A 21,548-nucleotide genomic window follows, 5' to 3' on the forward strand; every position below is an offset into this window, starting at 1 on the left:
GGCCGCGCCCTCCGGACCCGCCCCCAGGTTGCGTCCCGGCGCGCTAGCGGCCCGCTGGCGTGCGGGGATTTACGTCTCCCTCCGGGAGGCGTAAATCCCCCGACAAAGGTAAGGGGGGGGTTTAGACAGGGCCGGGTGGGTGGGTTAGGTAGGGGAAGGGAGGGGAATGTGAGGGGAGGGCAAAAGAAAGTTCCCTCTGAGGCCGCTCCGATTTCGGAGCGGCCTCAGAGGGAACGGGGGTAGGCTGCACGGCTCGGCGCGCGCCGGCTATACAGAATTGATAGCCTTGCGCGCGCCGATCCAGGATTTTAGCGGATATGCGCGGCTACGCACTTATCTACTAAAATCCCGCGTACTTTTGCTTGCGCCTGATGCGCCAGCAAAAGTATGCCAATCTACCCCTAAGGGTATAGATATTTCAATCCTTAGATCTTTCCACATATACTTTACTATTTATTTATTTTAAATTCTTATAAACCGCATTTTCCAATATCGCTTTGGTAACACATTAAGGGGCGTTTCCCATGCAAATGAGGCTTTTTTCGTGCAGCAGGGAAACTTCACATGCCACGATGTTTTTGTGATTTGTGCAAATGTATTCACGAATCACCATGGTGCACAATAACCCAACCAAAGAATTGTTGCACTACACAAACAGCCTGTTTCAGTATATATGAGAGAGAGAGAGAGAACGTTGCTATAGTGTCTCTTCCCTAGACAGGTATTTGTATCCCTATGAGAGGCCCACCTAGTAACTCGAGGTGGGGATTAGGTATTAGTGTAGGGGGTTGGGGGTCACTTTCACATTCAACATGAGACGTACGAACAGAACAGTGGTCTCTTGTGAAGATTTGATGGCCTTCGGAGTGAGGAAAATCACTCCAAGATGAGATTTGAACAATGTTCTCTCCACCTAGCTTGTTGTTGCCCAGGTAGAGTGTCCATCAAGCTAGTTGGAGAGAACATTGCCCAAATCTCATCTTGGAGTGAGTTTCCTCACTCTGAAGGCCATCAAATCTTCACAAGAGACCACTGTTCTGTTCGTACGTCTCATGTTGAATGTGAAAGTGGCCCCCAACCCCCTACACTAATACCTAATCCCCACCTCGAGTTACTAGGTGGGCCTCTCATAGGGATACAAATACCTGTCTAGGGAAGCAACACTATAGCAAGGCTCTAGCATACAACGTATCGTGAATGACAGGGTTGTAGCTATTGGCCATGCTAGGAGCCATGCTAACACTGCAGCTGTGTCACCACACACAATAACTCTTTCCTACTTTACATATACTCCACCCCCTGAATACAAAATAAAAAATTTGCATTCACAAATCACGTTGATGGCTGTTAGCACAATTTGCAGAATTATCTCCTGCACTAACACCTTGGAAAATGACCCCCATAGTGACTCAAGCTGTCTACATAACATAAATATTAATGTAACCCTTTTTTCCTCCAGATTCATCTTCCCAGCCAAGGTGTGGAAGAGCTGAGGACACTCCCCACAAAACTAATGTCCACAACAGTTTGTTCTTCAAACAAACAGGAAGTTTACTATTAAGAAGTTTTACTGTATCAGTCCAAAATAGTGGAACAAGGGCTAAAAATTAAGAAAGGAATTCAAAAACTGTTGTTCTTGCATTATATAATCACAGATCCTTTGCTAATTCACACATTGACCCATTCAGGCCCCTCTTATTCTCTAATTACCCACTTCTTGTACTCACAGAACATCCAGAACAACCCTAAGAAGAATCACTCTTTTATTCTCTCAGCAATTTAGTCCTCTGTGTCTCATAATAAGGTCCAGCTAGGCACAGTTGATATCCCGGTCCTACTGGTTCTCCCCACAGTTATCAAATCCTTCTCAGTATGCTTCACACTTCAATTCATTACTTCCATTATTTTCTCCCTCGCAGGTGTCCTGGGATAGTTGGGGAGTATCCCACCTGATCTCCTGGCTTCCCTGGCTGGATTCCCCAGGAGGGGTAACATCTATTTCATCCTACCCTAAAACATGCCTAAAGGGGGATGTACCAGGCTGTCACTCACACAGTTGCCTTTCACACTCTTTGCCCTAGAATGAACCTCTCTCATTGGAAACTTCCTATTAACACAATGACACAACTCTTACAGGATGTCCCTAAGGAGGAAAAACACAACTTTAATATAGCATACAGGGACCGCATTAAAACAGACTATAACAAAAACAATAAGAACAAATTCACATTTACAGAACAGCAAGAAAAAGGAGCAGAGAAATACCAATTACAGGGTACAGGTACCTTATGCTAATTGATCAAATGCTTCATGAAATAATAAGGCCTTTACAAAAGACCTTAATTTCAGAAATTAGATGTCACTGACTAGGAAGAACATTCTACAGTGATGGGCCAACTACAGAAAAAAGCTCATGCCTGAGTTTCCATTTAGCAAACTTGTTCAAAGGTGGGCATAACTAATAACAGTGTATCCATTGAATGAAGCAGTCAGGGGAGCACATAAACAGAAATCAGACTGGATAAGTAAGGCAGTATCTCCCTCGTAATTACTTTAAATACCAGTGTTAAGATTTTAAATGTTATTCTTTGTGTCACAGGCAAACAATGTAGCTGGATACGGTCCCTCAATTTGCCCCTCACCACTAACTGAGCTGCTGCATTTTGAAGCATATAAGGAGCGTGCAGATGACATTTAGGTAACCGGATAATTAAAGCATTCTTATAATCAATTGATGTTAATATACAGGCTTCTACTAGAATCCTAAAATCATTTCTTGGCAAAAGTAAATGCCCAATGGTTTTAATTTATAAAAACTGTTCTCAAAACCATTCTAATACGGGTTTTACAAGTCAAGACTGAATCTATTTGATATCCCAAGTTTCTACAGACAGGTCTATCCAGTAAAGTGCGGCCGCGTTTACCCCGCTCCTAACCCACGTTCTACTCACTTCCCAGCCGCGTTAGCCCTTCCTGCGATCCACAACCCCCTTTAACCTACTCCTACCGCGTCCTAAAATCCCCGGGCAACCCCTTCCGCACGCGGCATGTATACTGCATGCAAACGAGCGAATTAGCTATTCCCTACCATCCAGTAATGCACGCCCCGACTACCGCTATTGTACCCTGCCGTTTTGCCCGCGTTTAACCTGCTAACTTACCGCCTACCCCTACCCCTGCGTTAGAGGCAGGGGTAAGGGTAGGCGGCAAACTTTCCCCCAGCCCCCGCTCTCCTGCCCTGGCTGCGTCCATGGGTGCCGGTTCCTGAGGCAGCCCCAGTCCTCTCCCCTCCTCCCAAAGCCAAAAAAAAAAAAAACGAAAAAAAAAGTTGCAAGAGAGAGAGGGGAGAGGACGGGCAGCCCTACCTTCGGGATTGCCAGTCCTCCCTCCCCTCCTCCCAAGGCAGGCGCGAAAAGCAGCCTTGCTCCAGGAGGAGGGGGGAGGGGACTGGCAGTATAAAGCGACTTACTTTTTCAGCCCCCCATCCAGACATCAGCGAACGTGACTGCGGCTCCCCTCTCCTGCCTCCAGCTGCTCAGGAAGATGGACGTCACGTCTTGAGCGGCCATCAGCAGAAATGGATCGCGGCTCCCCTCCCCTGCCTCCCGGCAAAGATGGACGCCTGCACGGGGGAAAGCGGCCCCTGTGCGTGCAATTGGCCGCTCAAGACGTGACGTCACGATGTTTGGCATCACGGCATGTGACATCACGTTTTGAGCGGCCAATTGCATGTACAGGGGCCGCTTTCCCCCGTGCAGGCGTCCAACTTCGCCGGGAGGCAGGGGAGCCGCAATCCGTTTCTGCTGATGGCCGTCTCCTCCGGAGGGCTGCAAAAAAAAGTAAGTAGCTTTTGCCCTGCACCGGCCAATCGGGCAGCGCGCCCTCACTCCTTGAGTCACTCCCTCCTGCTGTAAACGTTGGAATGCGTTGGAAGAGGGGTAGCCTTATACGGCGAGTATATCCCAAACTCTATATTTTAACTGTAAAAGTAGGGGGTCGTCTTATACGCCGGAAAATACGATATATACAGTACAGTTACTTAGGCCTATGAACAAAAATAATTTTACAGTTGGGGACGCAACATAGTGGGGAATTGTATTAAAAGGGTCGCAGAACTATAAAGGTTGAGAACCGCTGTTGTAGACGGTACAGGCACCGAGGCAGGGGGAGCAGGCCCTCGAGGAGCGAGTACCTGTTTCCTGTAAGGCACCTGAAATAAATCAGAGGGCCCCCGAGGATCGGGTACCCAGGTTAGCATATACCCTGAAGGGCAGAGAGAGAGAGCTTCCTGCAACAGCATGGAAGCGGCATAGACAAGAACGGATTTGAGTCCTTGCTAACTCGGGGAGCTAGCAAATGAGTGAAGGTAATATACCTGGATGGCGTGAGGACAGCATGAGGGAACGCCCTCGAGGTTCACGCCAAGGGTGGTACAAAGACGTGGGTTGTGCACGCGTGCACACCCTAGTAGGTACCTGGGAGGAGCAATGGCGGGAAGATGCACCATAGCCGTTCCGGAGATACCAGAAAGGTCAGCTTGTAGATGCGGTGGTAGCCATCTTGCCCAGGTAAGCGGGAGTAGCTGTGAATATGTTGAAGCAAATGGGGCGAAGCCGTCGAGGACCAATGGACGCAAGAACATTCTCCAGAACTGAACACAGTACTCCAGGTGAGGCCTCACCAAGGACCTGTACATGGGGATTATCACTTCCCTTTTCTTACCAGATATTCCTGTCTCTATGCAGCCCAGCATTCTTCTGGCTTTGGCTATCACGGTGTCACACTGCTTCGTCGACTTCAGGTCATTAGACACTATCACCCTAAGGTCTCTCTCCAGCTCCATGCACATCAGCCCTTCACCCCCCAATGCATATAGTTCTTTTGGATTACCATACCCCAGATGCATGGCTCTGCATTTCTTGGAATTGAATCCCAGCTCCCATATGTTCAACCACTCTTCCAGCTTCCTTAAATCCTGTCTCATTCTCTGTACTCCTTCCGGCATGTCCACTCTGTTGTAGATCTTAGTATCATCCGCAAATAGACAAACTTTACCTTTTAACCCATCTACAATGTCACTCATGAAGATGTTGAAAAAGAAACATAGAAACATAGAAATGACGGCAGAAGAAGACCAAACGGCCCATCCAGTCTGCCCAGCAAGTTTTGCACTTTTTTTTTCTCATACTTATCTGTTACTCTTGGCTCTTAGTAACGTTTTGATTCTATTTCCCTTCCACCCCCACCATTAATGTAGAGAGCAGTGTTGGAACTGCCTCTAAGTGAAATATCTAGTTTAATTAGTTTGGGGTAGTAACCGCCGCAATAAGCAAGCTATACCCATGCTTATTAGTTTACCCAGTCTAAATAATTCAGACCTTGTTGGTTGTTGTCTGTATCTAGATCCACTTTTCTTCATTCCCCCTGCCGTTGAAGCAGAGAGCTATGCTGGATATGGGTGAAGTATCTGACTTTCTCCCCTGCCGTTGAAGCAGAGAGTTATGCTGAATATGCACTGAAAGTGAAGTATCAGACTTTCTCCCCTGCCATTGAAGCAGAGAGCTGTGCTGGATATGTGTGAAGTATCAGTCTTTCTCTCCTGCCATTGAAGCAGAGAGCTATGCTGGATATGCATTGAAAGTGAAGTATCAGGATTGTTTGGTTTGGGGTAGTAACCGCCGTAACAAGCAAGCTACTCCCCACTTTTTTGTGAATGCAAATCTTTTTCCTCTTGCCGTTGAAGCTTAGAGCAATGTTGGAGTTGCATTAACCGTGAGTATGTTTATTGAATAAGGGTATTATCTCCAGGCAGTAGCCGTCATTCCCGCGAGCCACCCACTCTTCATTCATGTCCTCTAGACTTTATGGATCCACAGTGTTTAACCCACGCCCCTTTGAAGTCCTTCACAGATCTGGTCTTCACCACTTCCTCCGGAAGGGCATTCCAGGCATCCACCACCCTATCCATGAAGAAATACTTCCTGATATTGGTTCTGAGTCTTCCTCCCTGGAGCTTCAAATCGTGACCCCTGGTTCTGCTGATTTTTTTTCTGACGGAAAAGGTTTGTCATCTTTTGATCATTAAAACCTTTCAAGTATCTGAAAGTCTGTATCATGTCACCTCTGCTCCTCCTTTCCTCCAGGGTGTACATATTTAGATTCTTCAATCTCTCCTCATAAGTCATTCGATGAAGACAATTCACCCTTTTGGTTGCCCTTCTCTGGACCGCCTCCATCTTGTCTCTGTCTCTTTGGAGATACGGTCTCCAGAACTGAACACAGTACTCCAGATGAGGCCTCACCAAGGACCTCTACAAGGGGATAATCACTTCCCTTTTCTTACTCGATATCCCTCTCTCTATGCAGCCCAAAATTCTTCTGGCTTTAGCTATCGTCTTGTCACATTCTTTAGCCGACTTCAGATCATTAGACACGATCACCCCAAGGTCTGTCTCCTGCTCCGTGCACATCAGCCTTTCTCCCCCCCCCCCCATCGAATACAGTTCATTCGGATTTCCACTCCCCATATGCATGACTCTGCACTTCTTGGCATTGAATCTCAGCTGCCACATCTTTGACCACTCTTCCAGCTTCCTTAAATCCTGTCTCATTCTCTCCACTCCTTCCGGAGTGTCCACTCTGTTGCAGATCTTAGTGTCATCCGCAAAAAGACAAACCTTACCTTCTATTCCGTCCATAATGTTGCTCACAAAGATATTGAACAGGACCAGTGTACCTTGCGGTACACCGCTTAAAACCGCTCTCTCTTCAGAGAGAGTTCCATTTACCATCACATATTGTCTTCTGTCCGTCAACCAGTTTGCAATCCAGGCCACCACCTCGGCACTCACTCCTAAGCTTCCCATTTTATTCACCAGTCTCCTGTGCGGGACCGTATCAAACGCTTTGCTGAAATCCAAGTAGATGACATCGAGTGCTCTTCCTTGATCCAATTCCTTGGTTACCCAGTCAAAAAAGTCAATCAGATTTGTCTGACAGGATCTTCCCCTGGTGAATCCATGCTGCCTCTTGTCCATCAATTCTCCCAACTGTAGATAGTTCACTATTCTCTCTTTCAACAGTGACTCCATTACTTTTCCCACCACTGAAGTGAGGCTAACTGGTCTGTAGTTACCAGCCTCTTCTCTGTTCCCACTCTTGTGAAGCGGGACCACCACCGCTCTTCTCCAATCACTCGGCACCACTCCCGTTTCTAGGGATCTATTGAACAGGTCACACAGTGGACCTGCCAGCACATCTCTGAGCTCCCTCAGTATCCTGGGTTGAAATTCATCAGGCCTCATGGCTTTGTCCATTTCATTTTCTCCAGCTCTTCCCATACATTTTCTTCTGTAAATGAAGTTACATCTACTCCACTCCCCTCCAGTTTCTTGTTAACTAGCAATGGTCCTTCTCCAGGGTCCTCTTTAGTGAACACAGAACTGAAGTATTTGTTTAATATTTCTGCCATTTCTTCATCTCTCTCCACACAGTGATCCTTTCCACCTTTCAATTTCGCTATACCACTTTGAACATAAGAACATAAGAAACTGCCTTGCTGGGTCAGACCAAGGGTCCATCAAGCCCAGCATCCTGTTTCCAACAGAGGGCAAAACCAGGCCACAAGAACCTGGCAATTACCCAAACACCAAGAAGATCACATGCTACTGATTCAATCAATAGCAGTGGCTATTCCCTAAGTAAAATTGATTAATAGCCATTAATGGATTTCTCCTCCAAGAACTTATCCAAACCTTTTTTGAACCCAGCTACACTAACTGCACTAACCATATCTTCTGGCAATAAATTCCAGAGCTTTATTGTGCGTTTAGTGAAAAAGCATTTTGTCCGATAAGTCTTAAATGTGCTACTTGCTAACTTCATGGAGTGACCCCTAGTTTTCCTATTATTCAAAAGTGAAAATAACCAAGTCACATCTACTCGTTGAAGACCTCTCATGATCTTAAAAACCTCTATCATATCCCCCTTCAGCCATCTCTTCTCCAAGCTGAACAGCTCCTTACCTCTTCAGCCTTTCCTTATAGGGAAGCTGTTCCATCCCCTTTATCATTTTGGTTGCCCTTCTTTGTACCTTCTCCATCGCAACAATATCTTTTTTGAGATGCGGCGACCAGAATTGTACACAGTATTCAAGGTGTGGTCTCACCATGGAGCGATATAGAGGCATTATGACATTTTCTGTTCTATTAACCATTCCCTTCTTAATAATTCCTAACATTCTATTTACTTTTTTGACTGCTGCAGCACACTGAACCAACGATTTTAAAGTATTATCGACTATGATGCCTAGATCTTTTTCCTGGGTGGTAGCTCCTAATATGGAACCTAACATCGTGTAACTATAGCAATGGTTATTTTTCCCTATATGCAACACCTTGCACTTGTCCACATTAAATTTCATCTGCCATTTGGATGCCCAATCTTCAAGTCTTGCAAGGTCCTCCTGTAATGTATCACAGTCTGCTTGTGATTTAACTACTCTGAATAATTTTGTATCATCTGCAAATTTGATAACCTCACTCGTCGTATTCCTTTCCAGATCATTTATATATATATTGAAAAGCACAGGTCCAAGTACAGATCCCTGAGGCACTCTACTGTTTACCCTTTTCCACTGAGAAAATTGACCATTTAATCCTACTCTCTGTTTCCTGTCTTTTAACCAGCTTGTAATCCACCAGCTTGTAATCCACAAAAGGCATCACCTCCTATCCCATGACTTTTTAGTTTTCTTAGAAGCCTCTCATGAGGGACTTTGTCAAACGCCTTCTGAAAATCCAAATACACTACATCTACCGGTTCACCTTTATCCACATGTTTATTAACCCCTTCAAAAAAATTAAGCAGATTTGTTAGGCAAGACTTCCCTTGGGTAAATCCATGTTGACTATGTTCCATTAAATCATGTCTTTCTATATGCTCTACGATTTTGATCTTGAGAATAGTTTCCACTATTTTTCCTGGCACTGAAGTAAGGCTCACTGGTCTATAGTTACCTGGATCGCCTCTGGAGCCTTTTTTAAATATTGGGGTTACATTGGCCACCCTCCAGTCTTCAGGTACAATGGATGATTTTAATGATAGGTTACAAATTTTAACTAATAGCATGGGATCTTCTTAGTGTTTGGGTAATTGCCAGGTTCTTGTGGCCTGGTTTTGGCCTCTGTTGGAAACAGAATGCTGGGCTTGATGGACCCTTGGTCTGACCCAGCATGGCAATTTCTTATGTTCTTATGTTCTTAAATTTCATTTTTGAGTTCCTTCAGAACCCTAGGATGCATACCATCCGGTCCAGGTGATTTGCTACTCTTTAGTTTGTCAATCGGCCCTACTACATCTTCCAGGTTCACAGTGATTTCGCTCAGTTCGTCTGACTCATCACCCCAGAAAACCATCTCCGGAACTGGTATCTCCCCAACATCCTCATTAGTAAACACGGAGGCAAAGAATTTATTTAGTCTTTCTGCAATGGCTTTATCTTCCCTAAGAGCCCCTTTAACCCCTCTGTCATCTAATGGTCCAACCGACTCCTTCACAGGTTTCTTGCTTTGGATATATTTAAAAAAAGGTTTTTTTTATGAGTTTTTGCCTCTATGGCCAATTTCATTTCAAATTCTCTCTTCACCTGTCTTATCAATGTTTTACACTTAGCTTGACAATGCTTATGTTTTATCCTATTTTCTTCAGATGCATCCTTCTTCCAATTTTTGAAGGATTTTTTTTGGCTAAAATAGCCTCTTTCACCTCACCTTTTAACCATGACGGTAATCGTTTTGCCTTCCTTCCATCTTTCTTAATGCGCGGAATACATATGGACTGCGCCTCTAGGATTGTATTTTTAAACAATGTCCAAGCCTGTTGAACACTTTTAACCTTTCCAGCTGCACCTTTCGGTTTTCTTCTAACTATTTTCATCATTTTATCAAAGTTTCCCTTTTTAAAATGTAGTGTTAGAGCTGCAGATTTACTTATTGTCCCCCTTCCAGTTATTAGTTTAAATTTGATTATGTTATGATCATTACTTCTCTCACCAAATCTTGCGTTCCACTAAGAATTAAATCTAAAATATCTCCCTCTCTTGTTGGTTCCTGAACCAATTGCTCCATGATACAATCATTTATTACATCCAGGAACTTTATGTCTCTAGCAAGTCCTAATGTTACATTTACCCAGTCAATATTGGGGTAATTGAAATCTAGAACCAAAAGTACATGCAAGAGCAAACTGCACTTTGAAGCAATATCACATAGTACAAAAAGTGCAGGGTAAATTGTCAATCCTGACAGAGAACTCAAAGCAGGTTTCAACGGTGAAATAAGTTTTTATTTATTCATTTGGCAACTCCACTGATTTAAATCACAAGAAGCTTTATGGCGTCCCCCGACACGGTCCCGTGTTTCGCCTAGGGCTGCATCGGGAGGGCTCGCCAGTAGGAATTCACATATGAAATACTGTAAGAAATGAATCAAAAGTCAGGATGCTGATATAGGTCTTACCGCCGGATAGAGATACAAGTTAAACCAAAACTCTTACCTGACAGCTGATGTGCTTAACTTTGACAGGGAGCGCGCTTGCCCTAAAACGCTGTCAGGTATTTAAAGAATGGCAGTGGCGCCAAAACTACAGGTGAACCAATGACGTGGATCTGATGACCCCGTTGATTGGTTCCCATTCCTGTAGCGCGCCCTGGCACCACTGCCATTCTTTAAATACCTGACAGCATTTTAGGGCAAGCGCGCTCCCTGTCAAAGTTAAGCACATCAGCTGTCAGGTAAGAGTTTTGGTTTAACTTGTATCTCTATCCGGCGGTAAGACCTATATCAGCATCCTGACTTTTGATTCATTTCTTACAGTATTTCATATGTGAATTCCTACTGGCGAGCCCTCCCGATGCAGCCCTAGGCAAAACACGGGACCGTGTCGGGGGACGCCGTAAAGCTTCTTGTGATTTAAATCAGTGGAGTTGCCAAATGAATAAATAAAAACTTATTTCACCGTTGAAACCTGCTTTGAGTTCTCTGTCAGGATTGACAATTTACCCTGCACTTTTTGTGCTATGTGGTAATTGAAATCTCCCATTATTATTGCACTGCCAAATTGGTTTGCTTCCCTGATTTCTCTTAGCATTTCATCATCTGTCTGACCATTTTGTCCAGGTGGACGGTAGTATACTCCTATCACTATACTCTTACCCAACACACATGGGATTTCTACTCGTAAAGATTCTACTGAGCATTTAGTCTCTTGTAGGGATGTGAATCGTTTTAGGATGATTAAAATTATCGTCCGATAATTTTAATATCGTCTTAAACCGTTATGGAACACAATACAATAGAGATTCTAACGATTTATCGTTATAAATCGTTAGAATCGTGAGCCGGCACACTAAAACCCCCTAAAACCCACCCCCAACTCTTTAAATTAAATCCCCCACCCTCCCGAACCCCCCCCAAATGACTTAAATAACTTGCGGGTCCAGCGGCGGTCCAGAACGGCAGCGGTCCGGAACGGGCTCCTGCTCCTGAATCTTGTTGTCTTCAGCCGGCGCCATTTTCCAAAATGGCGCCGAAAAATGGCGGCGGCCATAGACGAACACGATTGGACGGCAGGAGGTCCTTCCGGACCCCCGCTGGACGTTTGGCAAGTCTCGTGGGGGTCAGGAGGCCCCCCACAAGCTGGCCAAAAGTTCCTGGAGGTCCAGCGGGGGTCAGGGAGCGATTTCCCGCCACGAATCGTTTTCGTATGGAAAATGGCGCCGGCAGGAGATCGACTGCAGGAGGTTGTTCAGCGAGGCGCCGGAACCCTCGCTGAACGACCTCCTGCAGTCGAGAGAGCTCCAGAGTTTCAATGCGTGGGTGGATGATGGTGCAGGGAAGAGGGATTTAGCTTTGTAAGGAACTGGGGAAACTTTTGGGGAAAGGGAAGACTTTTCCGAAAGGATGGGCTCCACCTTAACCAGAGTGGAACTAAGCTGCTGGTACTAACTTTCAAAAAGGAGATAGAGCAGCTTTTAAACTAGAACAATGGGGAAAGCTGACAGTCACTCAGCAGTGCATGGTTCGAAGAAATGTATTGTTGAAGGATACTAATGAAACAGGAGAGTTAGGGCATCCCAACAGAGAGGTTCAATTAAATGCAAACATGGTTCATATGCCTCTATGTAAAAAATCATCAAAGCTAATGAGTTCCGAATTATCCCAAACAACTGAAAAGCAGGTTGTTAAAACAAGCAAAAACCACACTTTGAAATGCCTGTATGCCAATGCCAGAAGTCTAAGAAGTAAGATGGGAGAATTAGAGTATATAGCAGCAAATGATGAGATTGACATAATTGGCATCACAGAGACTTGGTGGAAGGAGGATAACCAATGGGACAGTGCTATATCAGGGAACAAATTATATTGCAATGATAGGGAGGATCAACCTGGTAGGGGTGTGGCACTTTATGTCCGTGAGGGTATAGAGTCCAACAGGATAAAAATCATACAAGAGACTAGGGATGTGAATCGTGTCCTCGATCGTCTTAACGATCGATTTCGGCTGGGAGGGGGAGGGAATCGTATTGTTGCCATTTGGGGGGGTAAAATATCGTGAAAAATCGTGAAAAATCGTGAAAAATCTAAAAATCTAAAAATCGCAAAACCGGCACATTAAAACCCCCTAAAACCCACCCCCGACCCTTTAAATTAAATCCCCCACCCTCCCGAACCCCCCCCAAATGACTTAAATAACCTGCGGGTCCAGCGGCGGTCCGGAACGGCAGCGGTCCGGAACGGGCTCCTGCTCCTGAATCTTGTTGTCTTCAGCCGGCGCCATTTTCCAAAATGGCGCCGAAAAATGGCGGCGGCCATAGACGAACACGATTGGACGGCAGGAGGTCCTTCCGGACCCCCGCTGGACTTTTGGCAAGTCTCGTGGGGGTCAGGAGGCCCCCCACAAGCTGGCCAAAAGTTCCTGGAGGTCCAGCGGGGGTCAGGGAGCGATTTCCCGCCGCGAATCGTTTTCGTATGGAAAATGGCGCCGGCAGGAGATCGACTGCAGGAGGTTGTTCAGCGAGGCGCCGGAACCCTCGCTGAACGACCTCCTGCAGTCGATCTCCTGCCGGCGCCATTTTCCGTACGAAAACGATTCACGGCGGGAAATCGCTCCCTGACCCCCACTGGACCTCCAGGAACTTTTGGCCAGCTTGTGGGGGGCCTCCTGACCCCCACGAGACTTGCCAAAAGTCCAGCGGGGGTCCGGAAGGACCTCCTGCCGTCCAATCGTGTTCGTCTATGGCCGCCGCCATTTTTCGGCGCCATTTTGGAAAATGGCGCCGGCTGAAGACAACAAGATTCAGGAGCAGGAGCCCGTTCCGGACTGCTGCCGTTCCGGACCGCCGCTGGACCCGCAGGTTATTTAAGTCATTTGGGGGGGGTTCGGGAGGGTGGGGGATTTAATTTAAAGGGTCGGGGGTGGGTTTTAGGGGGTTTTAATGTGCCGGTTTTGCGATTTTTAGATTTTTAGATTTTTCACGATTTTTCACGATTTTTCACGATATTTTACCCCCCCAAACAGCAACAATACGATTCCCTCCCCCTCCCAGCCGAAATCGATCGTTAAGACGATCGAGGACACGATTCACATCCCTAGTCTCTTGTATGATTTTTATCCTGTTGGACTCTATACCCTCACGGACATAAAGTGCCACACCCCTACCAGGTTGATCCTCCCTATCATTGCAATATAATTTGTTCCCTGATATAGCACTGTCCCATTGGTTATCCTCCTTCCACCAAGTCTCTGTGATGCCAATTATGTCAATCTCATCATTTGCTGCTATATACTCTAATTCTCCCATCTTACTTCTTAGACTTCTGGCATTGGCATACAGGCATTTCAAAGTGTGGTTTTTGCTTGTTTTAACAACCTGCTTTTCAGTTGTTTGGGATAATTCGGAACTCATTAGCTTTGATGATTTTTTACATAGAGGCATATGAACCATGTTTGCATTTAATTGAACCTCTCTGTTGGGATGCCCTAACTCTCCTGTTTCATTAGTATCCTTCAACAATACATTTCTTCGAACCATGCACTGCTGAGTGACTGTCAGCTTTCCCCATTGTTCTAGTTTAAAAGCTGCTCTATCTCCTTTTTGAAAGTTAGTACCAGCAGCTTAGTTCCACTCTGGTTAAGGTGGAGCCCATCCTTTCGGAAAAGTCTTCCCTTTCCCCAAAAGTTTCCCCAGTTCCTTACAAAGCTAAATCCCTCTTCCCTGCACCATCATCCACCCACGCATTGAAACTCTGGAGCTCTCTCTGCCTCTGGGGATCTGCACTTGGAACAGGAAGCATTTCAGAGAATGTCACCCTGGAGGTTCTGGATTTCAGCTTCCTATCTAAAATCCTAAATTTGGCTTCCAGAACCTTTCTCCCACATTTTCCTATGTTGTTGGTGCCCACATGTACCACAACAACCAGCTTCTCCCCAGCACTGTCTATAATCCTATCTAGGTGACACGTGAGGTCTGCCACCTTCGCACCAGGCAGGCTAGTTACCAGGCGGTCTTCACGTCCACCAGCCACCCTGCTATCTACATTTCTAATAATCGAATCACCAACTATGATGGCCGGCCTAACCCTTCCCTCCTGGGCAGTAGCCCTGGGAGATTTGTCCTCAGTGCGAGAGGACAATACATCACCTGGAGAGCAGGTCCTTGCTACAGGATCACTTCCTGCTACACCAGGGTGATGTTCTCCTATTGGGAGACCTTTCTGATCCAAGGCAGCACTAGGGCTGCCAGAATGGATATGGGACTTGGCTACTATGTCACTGAAGGTCTCGTCAATGTACCTCTCTGTCTCCCTCAGCTCCTCCAAATCTGCTACTCTAGCCTCCAGAGATTGGACTTGTTCCCTGAGAGCCAGGAGCTCTTTGCACCGAGTGCACACATACAATCTCTCACCGGCGGGTAAGAAATCATACATTTATTTATTTATTTATTTATTTATTTAATAATAAATAAATACATTTTGAACACTGGCAGCAGATTGCCTTTGCCCTCACTATGTCACAGGGGCTGACTGTCGGTACCTGTGACATAGTGAGGGCAAAGGCGATCAGCGCCATTTTGAGTCCTGGAATCAGACGGCCGGCGTGCAGGAGGTCACTCTCAGACCCCCGCTGGACTTTTGGCAAGTCTTATGGGGGTCAGGAAACCCTCCCAAGCTGGCAAAAAGTCCCTGGGGGTCCCGGAGCGACCTCCTGCACGCCGGCCATCCGATGCCAGGACTCAAAATGGCACTGATAGACTTTGCTCATACTATGTCACAGGGGCTACGGTGCCATTGGTCAGCCCCTGTCACATGGTAGGAGCACAAGATGGCGCCGGTGACCATGTGACAGGGGCTGACCAATGGCACTGGTAGCCCCTGTGACACAGTCTATCAGCGCCATGATGAAACCGACAAACGAGGGTGTGAGACTGCAGGGGATGGCTTCTGGACTCCCCGCTGGACCACCAGGGAGTTTTGGTAAGTCTTGGGGGGGGTCAGGAGGGTGGGGGGGTTGTAGTTAATTTTAATTTTAGCTGGGACACGAATATAACTCGCCGTATTAACGCATCGGGGTGCCATATGGCCGAATTCAACGCATTCGCTCCCCGACAAATCCGAATCTTGAATGCAACGTATGACATCCCTCTGCACATCCCTACAGCATAGATCCTTAATTAAAACAAACAATTTGCTTTTAGTTTCAGGGCAAAGCAGAGAACTTCCTCCGTCTTGCTCAGGAAGTCATGATCTGTTTGCACATACTTAAATCCTAACAATCTGTACCATTATACATGCACAATAATAATGAAACTCCATTACAAGGCTCCTACATAATCATAGCTAACTACAATACAATTCACATCAATGCAAATATGAATGGATTTTCTTTCTTTACCTTAAATAAAACAAATGTTGGCCTCCTCCACATCAACTCGCCACACTTTGAAGGCTCGTGCTCCACTCTAGGGGTCAACCCATTCCAGGGAGCCCTATCTAGTGCAAAAGAAAGGGAACTCTCCCCTGGTGTAGCCAGCCTATCTCTTCGTACCCGCCGACCCATGCTGAACCAGAACCGCTGTTCACATGTAAACCTCCTCCATGTCGCCACACTTTGAAGGCTCGTGCCCCACTCTAGGGGCCAACCCATTTCACGGAGCCCTATCCTGTGCAAAGGAAAGGGAACTCTCCCTGGGCGGAGTCAGCCTATCTCTTAGTACCCGCCAACCCATGTTGAACCAGAACCTGTGTTCACATGGAAACCTCCTGCACGTCGCCACACTTTGAAGGCTCATGCTCCACTCTAGGGGCCAACCCATTCCAGGGAGCCCTTTCCTGTGCAAAGGAAAGGGAACTCTCCCCGGGTGTAGCCAGTCTATCTCTTAGTATCCGCCGACCCATGTTGAACCACTGTTCACATGGAAACCTCCTTAAGCATCACCACACTTTGAAAGCTCGTGCCCCACTCTTGAGGCAACCCATTCTAGGGAGCCCTTTCCCGTGCAAAGGAAAGGGAACTCTCCCCGGAGCCAGCCTGTCTTGCCCCTATCAAAACCACAGGGACCAGACTACCTCCGCTCTGCCAGCCTGTCTTGCCCCTATCAACTTTCTGCCACTCTGCCTTGCTGCCATACAACACCAACTCACTCTACTCCTTGTGGTGTCCTTGCCACTATCATGGTTCCTTAGTGTGTTGGTGCTAGTCTTTCTGCTGTTTTGTCCCTTTATTGGCACCTTGTGTTTTTTTCTGACACTCTTCCTGCTTTTTATGTTCCCCCTTCATTATGCTGCAAGATGTTGATGCCACTTGCCTTGACACTTTGCCTGTCGTGCTGCCTTTGAGGGTTCATGCAACTGTTATCGGTGCTCTCTTTCGAAGCTGTGGTGTGTTTTTGACACTCTCGCTGCTACTTTGCACCTCTGTTAAAGCAATCTTGCCACTCCTGGTACCCCTTTGCCCCTGTACAGTGCCTTAGGCTACTCATGCCACTTTGGTGCAACTTTGCCACAGTCTAAGTACCTTGGAGCTCTTTTCTCGTTCTGATGATTGCTCCCCAGAAGTTTAATCAGAATTGATAAAAGAACCCCAATTCTGCAGCCAAAAATAGGCTGCAAATACTTCCCCCATTGACTTTAATGGCAAAAGGCAAACGAATAAAACTAATCAACGAATTGCTTTTTCCCCCTATGAAACTAATGCAATGAATTTGGGTCCTGGTGAAATGAAAAATGAATCAAAATGAGTTTTTTCCTTCTGCACATCCCTAGCAATTGGAGGTTGGTTGGGTGGCAGGTGACTGTCAGTGATAGGGTAGAGGTCTTCTAGGTGGCAGGTGAAGATGCTAGAGATAGAGCTGAAATTTGGCTGGGTAAGGAGCCCAGGGAGGGGGGTCACAGGTTGACTGGACTGGGAAGGGGATACCAGAAATGGGGATGGATGTTGGCTCAGCATTTTTTGTTAACCACTTCCTAAGTCTTAAACAGAGTTGTCCAAAGTGGTATACTAAAAAAAAAAAAGCATAATTAAAAACACAGAACCAAAAACATACTAAAAGCATTCAATTACAAAACCAAATGAAAATGACATGCAATATAAGAACATAAGATATAGCATGCTATTCAAACCAAGATCAATGGAGCCCAGTATCTTCTCATTGACAGAGGCCAATTCAGGCCACAAGTTCCCAGAAGATCCCAAATACTAGATCTTAGTAGTAGTAGGGATGAGCAATGGCTGTCCCAGGTCTACTGGACTATTTATGGACTTTTCTTCTAGTAACCTTACCAAACTTCTTTTAAACCCTGCTAACTAGGGGTCTTGACCACATCTTTCTGCAACAGATTTCATAGTTAAGTGTGTGCTAAGTGAAAAAGTACTTTCTATGTTTTGTTTTACATTTTCTGGCATAGCCCCTTATTTAATTGTATTTGAAAGGGTAAATAACCATCCCCTATTTATCTGTTCCACCCCACTCATGATTTTATAAACCTCTTGGGAGCAGTAATGGTTTGGGGAATATGCTGGAGGACAAAAAGAGGCTGTATTTTGGCTTCTTCCTCATACAGTTTTTATTATTTACACACAAAACACAGGAAAAAAGGCTGCTTACTTCACCAGTCTTTGCGTCAGACATTCATATACAGTTTTAGCATTCATATACAGTTTTAGCCTTCTCAATCCATCCTGGCACCTCCCTGCTGTCCCTAGGCCTGGCCTCTTATCCCCAAATTAAAGGCTCTGTCCTGAGACCATAATCCTCTGCCATGCTGTGCCAAAAGACGGACTGGGCAGATAACTGGAGCCGGCTCCTTAAGGTGTTCTGAGCTTGTCTTCTGTATCCTCCTTCACACCTCTATCACCTCTTTTCCAAGCTGAAAAGCCCTAACCTGTTAACCTCTCTTCATAAAGGAGCTGTGCGATCCCCTTTATTCTCTTTGTTGCCTTTTTCTGTATTTTTCTCTGTTATTTCTTTTTGAGATGGGGCAACCGAAACTACAAACAGTGCTTAGGTGGGGGCTGTACTAAGTATCGATATAGAGGCATTATTCTCCATTCCTCTCCAATTAATTCCTAACATTCTATTTGCTTTTTTGACCACTGCTGCACACCAAGCTAAGGATTTCAAAATATTGTCTACAAGGACTTCTTTGCTTTGGTGATTTTTTGCTTTGGTGATTTTTAAAACAAAACCCAACATTGTGCAATTGTAGCTGGTTTTTAAAGTTTTGAATGGTTTGGCTCCTCTGTGTTTTAATTCCGTTCTAAAGATTTATCGACCATCTAGAACGTTGAGATTATTGTTCCGTATTCTTATAGACATTCTGTCCATAAAACAAATAAGACTACTGAATCTCTTGAATGGATGTTTGCTGTAATCAATCCCTGTCTCTGGAATACTCTTCCTGATGACTTATAGACTGAAACATCTATCTGCAGATTTAGGAAGCAATTGAATGCTTTCCTTTATGCGCTGGCCTTTGATGTTTTAAATTAAAACACAGATAATAAAGTTGCTGTTTTTAAATGTATTAATTGCTTATAGGTGACATTAAACTGAGGGTTAGAGTGATTTTATAAGATTTTGCTAGGTTTTATAATCCTGCTGGTTTTATATATGATAAATATATGATTGTGTATATATGCAATGCCTTGCTATGGGTATGATTAATTTTTAAAGATTTTATGGTAGATTTTGTTGTTATACTGCTGCCATGTTTCTTTTTCTGTGTTATGCTTTATTGCATCTATTTTTGTTACAAGTTTTGCTATTACCCACCTAGAATGGGTGATAGAGCAAGATATAAGTGCTGATAAGTATGGTAAATAAATTTTCACTTGTCCACATTCAAATTTAATCTGCCATTCAGATGCCAAGTCTGCTATTCTTGCATTGCCCTTCTGCAGTTCCTCACAATCTCCTGCTATTGCATAAGTTATTCGTATATGTGACAAAAAAAAGGGAAATTGAGTGTCCCACAGAGAAAAATGCAGTTTCTAAAAAGACAAATATCTGTACATACATGCCATTTACTAGAAATCCACATATTTGCATGGACAGTTTTTTTTTTGTAGTTCTGATCCCTTTATGTAAGTTCATATTTATGCCTGTGCTCTGTCATGTAAATTGATAAGTGTCTATCCTGGCACAATGTGCTTGAGGACCCTGTAAACATTCTCTGCTGCTTTTTCTATCCTGTCTGCTTTTATCCCTTTGGAACTGCACATATGCAAGAGATAAGTACAAAACAAGATGACACTACGTCTAATGCACTTTGTAACCATACAAATTCTTAGAAGAGTTAAAACTGTATTATCCAGACTAAAGATCTTTACTGCAGAGCAATGAGCATATCACTTTTTCAGACAGTACTGATAACAAGATAGATGCTTGAAAAGAACTACAACCAAAGACCAAAAGGTTCGGCCGAATCACATCTCTAACCTTTTTATAATTAGGCTATTTGAAATCCTTCTTTAGTTTCTGTCTCAAGAATTTCTTGATCTTTTGTATGTACTGATAAAGGAAAATACAACAAACTTTTTATCTGCTACAGTGTAGCCTGTTCCTCAGCTTACTTGTAAGTTTTACTGAGAACACACATGATTTACAAAAATATTAACTCCATTTACATACCTGAGATAACAATTATAATTTGAATCAATTAGAAAGATGTTGTATTAATAAATAAACTAAGCTATTGATGTGTAAATCAAAATATTTTGATCTCTAGAGACTCCAGAATTTCTTCTGCCATAAGAACAATGTTTGCACTATTATGTGTATAATGGGGAACCTGATCTTATTGTGTGTAATATTTATGCTACAAATGAGGTTTCTCATTAATAATTGATAGGGTCATTTATCAAAATGATATAAGGCATTTTTGCATGTGAAAAGTGCTGTTAATGCATGGGGATTTACCATTTTGCAAAGCCCTATCACACAGCTTTAACTACACCTTTTTGTTCTCAACTGCTTGTTTTAGTACTTTTGAGGCTCTGGGGGGGGGGGGGGGGGAGAGGGGGAGAGAGAGAGAGAGAGAGATAGCACCTAGCCGTGATGCCCCCAATACTAGATAGGTATTTATATCCCTATGGGAGGCCCACCCAGTAACTTGAGGTGAGGTTTAGGTATTAGTGTAGGGGTTAGGGGCCACTTTGACATTCAAAGTGGCCCCTAACCCCTATGGACTCCCTACCTGGGTAACATCAAGCTAGGTTGAGAGAACATTGCACAAATCTCATCTTTGAGTGAGTTTCCTCACTCCGAGGGTCATCAAATCTTCACAAGAGAACACTGTTCTGTTCGTAAGACTCACTTTGAATGTCAAAGTGGCCCCCTAACCCCTACACTAATATGTAAACCTCACCTCAAATTCCTTGGTGGGCCTCCCATAGAGATATAAATACCTATCTAGTGTTGGAGGGGCATCATGGCTAGGCTCTCTCTCTCTCTCTCTCTCCCCATCTCCATCTCCCCCCTCCCCTCCCCCCCCCCTCAGTGGCTCTGATAGTAAGCATGGTCCCCACAGTGGTTGTATGTAGGAAATACTGCACTTATCTCAAAGTGTAAAAAAATTATCACAATTTGTGGTAACTTAGCTCCGCATAGGTGTTAGCGCAAATTGTGATAAACTGCCTATTACTATAAAACAGTTTCCTTTTTCTATCGCATGCGATATTTAGTGCATTTTGATAAATCCAGGCCTGAGTGCCTAAAAATTTTTACATTATCTGCCCCCTCCTGTACTACCCTCTACTGTCTATTGAAAAAGTAATAGAATTTAATCTAAGGGCCATATTCTAATAGCCCTATGTTTGCCAGGTCTATTTTAAAAAGGCCTGTCCATGTGTGTAAAGCCCCGGGAAGTGTGTAAGTCCCGTGGCTTTGGGAAAGGGGTGGAGAGGGGATGGGGTGGAGAGGGGATGGGGTGGGGTGGTCTGGGTGGTGGGGCTAGAGGCCCCTAGCACAGCAGCCATTTGCAAATGGTGAG

The sequence above is a fragment of the Rhinatrema bivittatum genome, chromosome 3 (genome assembly GCF_901001135.1).
Source record: "Rhinatrema bivittatum chromosome 3, aRhiBiv1.1, whole genome shotgun sequence".
Classification (NCBI taxonomy): Eukaryota; Metazoa; Chordata; class Amphibia; order Gymnophiona; family Rhinatrematidae; genus Rhinatrema; species Rhinatrema bivittatum.